Source organism: Chamaea fasciata, unplaced genomic scaffold (genome assembly GCF_029207755.1).
Source record: "Chamaea fasciata isolate MVZ Bird 193981 ecotype frontalis unplaced genomic scaffold, bChaFas1.0.hap1 SCAF_26, whole genome shotgun sequence".
NCBI lineage: Eukaryota > Metazoa > Chordata > Aves > Passeriformes > Sylviidae > Chamaea > Chamaea fasciata.
The window spans coordinates 3,907,620-3,916,949 of NW_027094111.1; the positions used below are offsets into that span (position 1 = coordinate 3,907,620).

A 9,330-nucleotide genomic window follows, 5' to 3' on the forward strand; every position below is an offset into this window, starting at 1 on the left:
CTCTGCCTTCACTGGCGCCTTGTCCTGGTGCAGTGGTGGCACTGACGGTGCCACGGGGTGAAAATGCTGCCCACAACCACCCTGTGATCCCCGCACTGACCTCGCCCTGGTTCACGCAGCTCCTGGGTGGGATCACACAGGGCTGGGAAGGTCCGGCTCCTCCTCCGGGCTTGCAGTGGGCGGGTGGCACCTCCCAGCCCCGCAGGAGCCGCTCCTGCCTTTCGGCAGCCCAGGGCCAAACCTGCAGCCGCGGGGTTGGTGCTGGTTCCTGCTGAGAGCTCAGCATCCCATCAGGGGCCTGGGGAGGCCTTGCTTTGCTGAATCATGGGAAGAACAGCTTCGAGAGTGACACACCTTGCTGCTGGCAGCCTCAGCTATCCACTGTCTTAGGGGAGAAGTTTGGGACTGAGCACGTGCATTTTGTGGAATTACATGTAATTAGTTCCTTTCACTGAACTCTGTGTCTCTTTTAAGCCCTGGAGAAAGGCTGGACTTGGTAGGAAACATGGGTTCCAATAGATCATGGAGCATATTTCATTTGGAGAATAATTTATCTTCCTTATTTTCCTGAGGAATCCTTTGCACACGCTGCATACGTTTGTAATGAATAGAAGCCTTTCAAATGATTCAGTGACGTGCTGTAAAATATCATACTTGGTTAAGCATTTTCTGTGTATTTTTTCCGACCCAGACTCATATTCATGTCAACTCTCCTTGATAAAGTGCTATAATATTAAAATTTTTGGTAGCCAATTGCTTTTGATATTTATATCCGTTTTTAAGGGAATCACAATGAATAAATGTGCCCAGCTCTAACTTTATGCAAAATAAGCTGTGTATAAATCAGTAAATCATTAATAGAATGAATAATTTCCAAAGGCTGAAGACTGGATTGCATTTCAAACTTTCATCCGTTCGGTATGTTTCAGAAATTACCAAAGGAGAAAACACATCGTGTGTGATAGCTGAGGTCCCCATCACAGACTGTTCACACAGCAGTGCTGGTTTATTTATGTTTGATCAAATGATTTTTGTAAACCAAGGCATTGTGCACCCATTGTGCTTTGGGCTTGTTCTGCTTAATGGAAGTACAGTTTAAAAACTGGGAGCAGCAAACAGCAGAGGAAGATGTGAAAGTCCCATTTAACTCCTCTCTCAGTGATTCCCAGCTCCAGAAGTCAGAGCCAAGTGGCAAAGTTATCCATTTTATTAAACAACAAGAAGGAGATAAAAGCGAAGGAGAGGGTGCTGACCCTAAGTGAAGAGGACAGGGAGGAATAAGATGCCTGTATAAGCACTTCAAGAGCCAGACCTGCATATTTGAGTTCCTGGTCTCCCTGTCCCCACTGAGGTCTGGGACTGAGGAGCTGCACAGCTTGAAAGACCCTGCTAAGATTTCATTATGTTGAAAATGTCTAAACTGTCTTCCCTTTGTTGTTTTTTTAAAAATAATTTTTATTATATCTATTCTTATTTTTACATAGCTTTTCAGAGCCATACCATCCAGCAGATCCCTGTAGGAGGGCATCCAGGTTTCCTAGCAAAAGCTAGTTCCTTCATTAAGCCTTGCCAGGGATATTGGCATGCAGTCCATTCCCTGTTCAAGGAATAAACAACCCCATGGGCAATGTTCGATATGATTCATTCTCTGTGTGACTGTGACAGCATCAGAACCTGCCTAATGCAGCTGGATCCGAGGCTGGTGGGAGGACTGAAATAACGAGGAGGCTCTGCACGGAGGGGAAGAGCTGGGAGTGCTGTGCACAGCCAGGGACCTGCTGGTGATTGCGGCACGTGCTCCGCTCCCCTGGCCAGCCCCAGGGAATGGGGAGGAGGCTCAGGATGGCTTGGGATGAGAGTGATGAGGAGCTGCGTCCTGTCAGGACATCCCAGGGGAACTGCCTCACCTCTGGGCCTCCTGCACTGAGTGAGCAGCTGCTGCTCCTGGCTGGGCCCATCCTGGACATCAGTTGGAACATCTGGATCAAATATTGGAGCAGGGGCTTTGCACCATTTCTGTGTCAAGGAAAGACACCAGCATCACCTGTCAGCTCAGAGGAGGCCAAGAGTCAATTCTCCAAGTAGAATCTGCCTGTAAGGTTGAAACTGCCCGGACAAGAGGCATCGTTTCCCAGAATTTTTAGCACGTTGCCTAAATGTCTTTCATCTAGGACATCGAAGAGCACAGATAAATTTTTACAACTTTTGGGGTGGCTATGCATTTTGGCAAAATCTTATTTTTGCCTTGCTCATCTAAACATGCGGAATTCTTAATTTGGTGAGTGACAGTTAACAGGTTACACAGTGCATTTAGCCATAAAACAAGAGAGGAAGAGAACTAGAGAATAAATCACGGAGAACAGTTAATACAAATGTGTATGCTCACTGTGATTAGCTGTAGTCATATACAGTCCTGTAATTATTTGAAAATTGTCCAGAAATATGTTCTCATGAGACCAAAATGAATGCAAAAAATGCCGTTGTGATCTTTTATTGAATCAATGAAATTTAGATTAGGCAGTCACTAAATTCCTGTTTACACAACAGGCCTTAATGGCTCCAAAGGAAGCGCTCAAATGTAGCCGACAAATAATCCCTATTTATGAAAGCCCCATAATATGCATTTACATAATCCCCACTTTAAAAAGCTATATCAGCTCTAAAGTTCTTCAGCTCAGAGATATGCCCCAGGGGATCAAAAGTAATAAACAAAACAAAGGGGAAAAAAGATGTACACACACATCCACCAACATGCACCGCAGCCTTCAGGATTATCACACGCAGGAGGAGGCAGGGATAACCCACCAGCTCTCCTCACCTCTCTCCACCTCCAGCAGGGTTTGTGCATGTGCACAGAGATGAAAACATGCACATTCCCATCTCCACAAGTGGCTCCGCATGGCTTGGAGCACGTGGGTGGCACTGCAGTGTCTCTCTGCATTATGCCTCTCCTGATCTTTCTTCACAGATACAGTATTGGTTCATCCTGGATGCCCAGGAAGTGCCATAATGAAACAATAACAGTCCTACCCGTGTTTTGAGGTGTATGTGGCAGCTTTAGAAAGCAGCTGTTAGGACATGGAACTTTATTCCATGCACTTTATTCCTACTCGAGAAGACCGGACAGTTGCTGATATTCCCATGTGATGGATGTGGCATTTTGCTGTCGAGGTGCTGTCCTTGAGATAAGAGGTATGAATGTTAATGTTGCTGAAGGGTTTGAATTTAAAAAAAGCTGTTCTTTACCGTGGAAAGCAAGCTGCTTCTGAAAAGCTGATTATTCAGAAGTGTGAATTTTGGAGACTGATTTCTTCCCTTCTGAAATTTTATCTTGTCTTTGCAACTACCCATAGCTTGGGAACAAAATGTTATGAGTCTTGTCTGGTGAAGCCTGAGTTTTGCAATTCTGGTGGTTGGGTAAAATCTATATTGGATTCAGGAAAAGTAAGAAAGGGAAAACAGATTTAATTTTCAGCTTTAGAGAAAGACATTTGCTGCCCATCCATTCTGAATTCTCTGTGTGTCTTTTGCTTCAAACCCTTCGATTAGTGTTTATAATATAAATGAGAATGCAGAAGCACAGGAGTATTGGTATTCACCCTCAGTGAAGGCCAGCACTCAAGTGCTGTGGAGTTTTGTGTGCACAAAACTCATCCTTGCCCAGAGCTCCTGTGTGGTCATCTGACGCTGTTGTACACCACAATGACACAGACTCTGAACTTCAGACGGCTGAAAATGACTCCTTTATTTTTGGGATGTGTCTCCTTTATATATTATTTTACATGGACCAATTTGATTTGTGACAGGCAAACTTCTTCCCTCACATTGCTCAGACCAGAGGGACATCAAGAATTAGTCCCTCCTAGGAAAAGGAATGAAAAACAAAGTTACAATTACAAAAAACATGTCTCTGGTTTACAGAAAATTCCCCGGGAAAAGAATTTCAGAAAACCAAAACATCTCAGGCACGAAACCAGGGCTACAGTCATCCAGCTGTGGTGGTGCTGCAGGCAGAAAAGAGGGTGATAGCTGCTGTGAACCTGCCTGCCCTGGCCTCTCCCCATCCCCCTTCTCCAAAAGCCAAATGGGATTTTCCTGGTTTGCTGGGGTAGGGCAGGGTCCAGTGTCCCCTCTCCTCCTTTGCTGCAGTTGGTGTCCCTGCCTGTCACCCCTGGAGAGCTCTGCTCCCCTCATCCTGGGGAAGTCCTCCCTACCTCTGCATAAGGGCCAAAAAAAATCTTCATCTTAAACCCAGAGTCATTCCTGAGTGAGGTCAGGGGTAACAGGAGGGCTTAGCACCAGCTGCCTGAGGCACTAAGTGTTTCTTCCCAAAATAACCCAGGAGGTTGGTGACTTCACTCTGTGTCTTCCCAGCTCAGTTCCACCTTAATAATGAAGTTTTTTGGTTTCTGTTTAAGGAGGATCTTTGCAGTTCACATAAAGCAACCACATGAATAAATAGTTTAGAACAGATAAGACCGGGGGGTGAGTTTGGTGGGGGTTCAGCAAGAAAGGTTATGCATTCAGCAGGTAAAGGTGACTGTGGTTGTGCCATCACTTGATCCTGTCAATCTAATTTCAGCTCGTGGAGCAGAAGCAGCTGTTATTTTACTGGAGTGCAGTGACAGGATCTCGGGAATCCCTGCACCTGCTCAGACTCAGGAACTCTCTTGTGCTTGTCCCTCTGCAGCCAGCACAGCAACCTGCAAAGACCCATTGCTGAGGAAGAGGAATTGTACGGAGAATGGTTAACTTTCACATTTTCCAGTCGTATTTGGTGTAGGACATGGGTGTTTATTCACCCCACTCCACACTGATTACTCCAATGATGCACAGTTCCAGACCTCTCTCACCATATTGACAGGCCACACTTCCCAGCTTGGCTTCCCAAACTGAGATGTTTTGAGAAACGTACAGATACAGAAAAAACAGGGAGGCAGAAATTTTCTTTGTGGCAAGGCTGAGGTGCAAGTGTTGGGAGATGAAGGGATGAATCCCTGTAATTTTGTTGTTACTACAAATTATGCCTTGTTTAAACACTCCACCTCAGGCTTTGATCTGCTATATTGGTGCTAATCCATATATTTATGTTTTGCCAGTATGGATTTAAAGTGATATAATTCAGGTTATTGTCAAGAGTCCTTCCTATCTTCTGCCTGAACTGTCACTGGGTGATAATTGTTGCACTTTAGGTGACTTTTCATCAGCCTTTTTGTGCTAACTGAGGCAGAGGGTGAGTTCAGAAAGAAGGAAAGCATCCATTTTTAACGAAATTAACTTCTCAGGTGACAATGTGCTTCTGGAGAGCAGGAATCGGGCAGCAGCCTTCAGGTTACTCTGCTTCTCCCTGCCTGCACCCCAGCACACCCAGGACCCCACCATGGCTCTTCTCACGCTGGGAACAAGGACCTGGAATCATCTGTGGAGAGCTGATGCTGCTGGTGGCTTTTCACTGGTCCCGTTCTCTTCAGAGAAAGGGAAGTGGTGAGCAGATAATGCCTGGGACAGCATCTCACTAAGTCAGGGCTCTTTTGTAACCATGACGCCACCAAAAAAATTAATTTCTTTATCTCTTTTTGAGCCAAGGTCAGTGATGAAAATATCAGACCTGGCCAGTTCTGAGGCTCATCTTTGACCAGCTCACACAGCAACTTCTCTTTGTGTGTTGCTTCTCAGCAGCCCACAGGTTTCTGCCCTCCCTTGGGCCAGTTTGTTAATCATTTAAATAGTTTTATTAACCTGGACTTCCTTCAGTCCCACTTATGGGGGTCAGCACCACAGAAACATCAAAAATGTGTAGGGTCTTACCTGGGAGACAATGTTTTCTTGTGCAAACAAACAGCATTGAAGTGAGTGGGAAGAGCAGGTGCTGTAAAGGGATTTACAGCCACACTGCTGGGCAAATCCACACTGCTGCTGTTGGGACAGGAGGAGCTGAGGATGAGGATGAGGATGAGGATGAGGATGAGGATGAGGAGCCTGCCCAATGCTTTGGCAGGGTGTTCCATCTGTGAGTCACAGCTCCACAGGAGTCACACCAGCCCCTTGGCCAGACAAGCTTTGCCTTCATTAACTCTTTCCTGCAGGAGACGTAGAAGCCAATTAATTACAACTTAGACTTTATTCCATTAAACTCCTCTAAGCTCCAGGGGAAGAGCCTTAAGATTCTACTCTGATCCTGTTGCCACTGACGCCTGTAAAATCCCTCCACAGACTTGGATGGGAAGAGACATTAATTCCACGTTTGCTTCCAGCCTGGAGCGTGGTCGCTGCCAGGAGGGCTGTGCCTCTGAGTGCAGCCCCTCTTCCCAACCAGCACCTGCCTTAGGGGGATGAATTGCCTTCAGAGAATTGTTTCTGCTGCTTCCAGTGCCAATGGACCAAGTGACCATTCACTGTAGTCACTGCCAAGACCTTGCTCCCCTGCCTGAGCTCAAACTTCCATTCTGCTGCTCCCTGTGAAGACAAACCCTGAGCTCTTCACCTTTCCAACTGAACCAGCTTTAGTTAATTGAATTTTCAAAGAGGGATCATCACATCTGAAATGACAGACATCAGACAGTTTTGCTTCTAGAAGAGAAACCTCCACAGGCAGAGGCTGTTGCAGCTCCACAGAGCTGGCAAGTGGGCAAGCCTTCGAAAAGAACTGTTCCTCAGTCTCATTTTCATAGACTATTTGGGCTTCAAAGAAGGCAGAGGACTGGATGAAGGCTGTCTGTGTCCCACTGGGCTGCATTGTTGATGAGGCAGGAGTGGTTCCTGCTGTGTTACAGGAGCAAGTTCAGTGCCGTCACCTGGTGCAACACTCCAGACATGTCTTTGCACAGGTTCTGAAGTCGTAAGCCATTGTATTCTGCACAAGCAGCTGGGGGGTTTTTTTATGGGCAGATTGCTTGGGTATTTGGTGTGGAATAGGTACAAGGTGATGAAAGAAGTGATATCATTTATAGAGCAAATGAAAATGCAGCTGTTCTGGGTGCAGTTTTGAGCGCTGCAATATAAATAAACTATTAAGGAGCGGCCAAAGGAGGGCAATGAGGAAGGTGAAGGGCCTTGAGGGGAAGCTGTATGAGGAGCAGCTGAAATCATTTGGTCTGTTCAGCTGGAGGAGACTGAGGGGAGACTCATCACCGTCACAGCTTCCTTGTGAGGGGAAAAGGAGGGGCAGGTACTGATCTCTCTGGTGTCCAGTGACAGCACCTGAGGGAACGGCCTGAAGTTGTGTCAGGGGAGGTTTTGGTTGGATATTAGGAAAAGGTTCTTCACCCCAGAGGGTGGTTGGACACTGGACAGGCTCCTCAGGGCAGCGGTTAGAGCACCAAGCCTGACAGAGTTCAGGAAGTGTTTGGACAACACTCTCAGGCACATGGTGTGACTCCTGGGGATGGTCCTGTGCAGGGCCAGGAGTTGGACTCGATGATCCTTGTGGGTCCTTCAAACTCAGCTTATTCTGTGATATATTCTGTCATTGTGGATGTAGGACAGCAGAGTTCAAAGTCAAAGTTCTCTTTGTTCCTGTGTGTTGCAAGTAGCTTACTGGCATGGGCCCAGGACTTCTCAGACTGGTTACAGGAGCGTCTCATCCAAGCTCTGATCAGTGCCACAACTTGTATTTCTTGTGTTTTGTTTAACTGTACTGTGGGCCATCAAACTCCCACTGCAGTCGACAGGCCCTCAGGATCTGCTCTTTCTCTCCAGTCATGCTGCAATGATGTGTCATCTCTTCACTCTGCTACTGTTCTGAACTCTTTTCTATCCCAGCCTCACTTATTTGGGTCAACATTTCCTGCAACCTTCTCAACAAAATCCTTAGCAGCACCACGGAAGACTTGCTTTCTTCCTGCTGCAGCTTGGCTGTGTCCCAGTCTGTGATTGTCCGAAGTTCTGGTGACAGCAGCACAGCCTTCCCAGTGGGACTGGTACTCCTCTTGCCTTTCAGACACCCGGGTGTCCCAGGAATGATGGGTTCAGGGGCTCTGCCTGTTCCTGAGAGCACAGTGAGCTCTCCCCTGCAGGCCTGTGCTGTTAACAACTGCACCCCCACAGCTGGCAGGCTTGGGCCATGGGCAGGTTTAGACACCTGTTACAGTTCTTATCTGGGCGAGGCAAGGCTCACAAAACGGTTCTGCAGACCTCTCAGCTGCCTCAGACACAACAGCTGTTTGTTCTGTGTCAGCACTCTGGGTGGGTGGAGCACCAGTCACATTATTTAGAAGAATTTTCTTTCCATACCAGGCAGTGAAGCTGACTTTTGCTAGAATATATTCTTTTTTCTTTCAGTCCTGAGATCCTGAAGGATCCTGACTTAAAGGTAGAACATGAGGAAGTGCACTGGTGTGGAAGGTTGTACTCCCCCTTTGCACTGCCTCAGAGCTGCAACTGCCCCCCTGACACCACGGAGTATTTTCATTAGATACCCGACCTCTGGTTCTGATTAAATAACTTGTATAATTAGATTGAGACATCTGCTTATCCCTGGGGGAAGAAATCCCTTTCAGCACCGGACTAAGTCTGATTTGGTTAATTACCTTAGCAGTACTGTATTAATACACAGTTGCTGGATGGCAAGGAACTGTGGTATTAGGTTTATTCCTCCTTGCTTTCACAATCCTATAGTAAAGGCAGTTTAGGGATTAGGAATCAGGCACTGAGCCCAGTATTCCCCTCCTCTTTTCGCTCATGTCAACACTCTCCCTCCTTTTACTCTTTAAATATTCCCTGTTTAACCTGCCTGTGAATACGGTTTGCAGGTTCTTTGTTGTGCACGTAAGGACAATCTATTCCCAGTGACTGCTCAAAGCCAGGCATCCTGTGGTACTTGTGAGTAATTAAAATTCTCAGGGTTCTTTAGCAATGTGATTTTCTCTCCACAAATGATTACCACTGGCACTGCTGTTTTCCAGTTTATCCCCCAGAAGCAGAGCAGTCCACATGCAGATGGACGAGGTGGAAGATGGGGAGAGCAATGTGGGAATGCACTTGGCTTTGCAGATATTGTCCTTTTCCCCAGGCACCTGCAAGGCTGAACACCTGTGAGCAACTGCACTGCAAAACTCCCCTGCAACTGCAAGAAACCCAGATTCTGTCCTGTGGTCAAGCTGGACCAAAAGTGGACAAACACATGCTGGAAAAGAACCAACTGAGATTTGCATCCAAGCTTGGAAAAAGCATCCTGGGAAGAGGCAGGAGCTCTGGGGCAGAGCTCTGTCCTTGAGGCATGTGACTCCCTGTAAACCCAGCAGCCTGAGCACCCCAAAATCTGAGCTGAATATTTAAATAGGCTGATCTGGGGCCCCCAAAACACTTCTGCCAGCGGTGAGAGATGAAGCA

At 46.8% G+C, this 9,330-nt stretch overlaps 1 long non-coding RNA gene across 1 annotated transcript; it reads left to right on the plus strand.

Annotated features, from left to right (window-relative positions):
* Window positions 1-8,246: 8,246 nt before the first annotated feature.
* On the plus strand, window positions 8,247-8,951 carry LOC136301468 (uncharacterized). Its single transcript, XR_010723880.1, has 3 exons — window positions 8,247-8,311; window positions 8,751-8,820; window positions 8,904-8,951. It is a non-coding gene; the product is annotated as an uncharacterized lncRNA (long non-coding RNA).
* The last annotated feature ends 379 nt before the right edge of the window (window positions 8,952-9,330 follow it).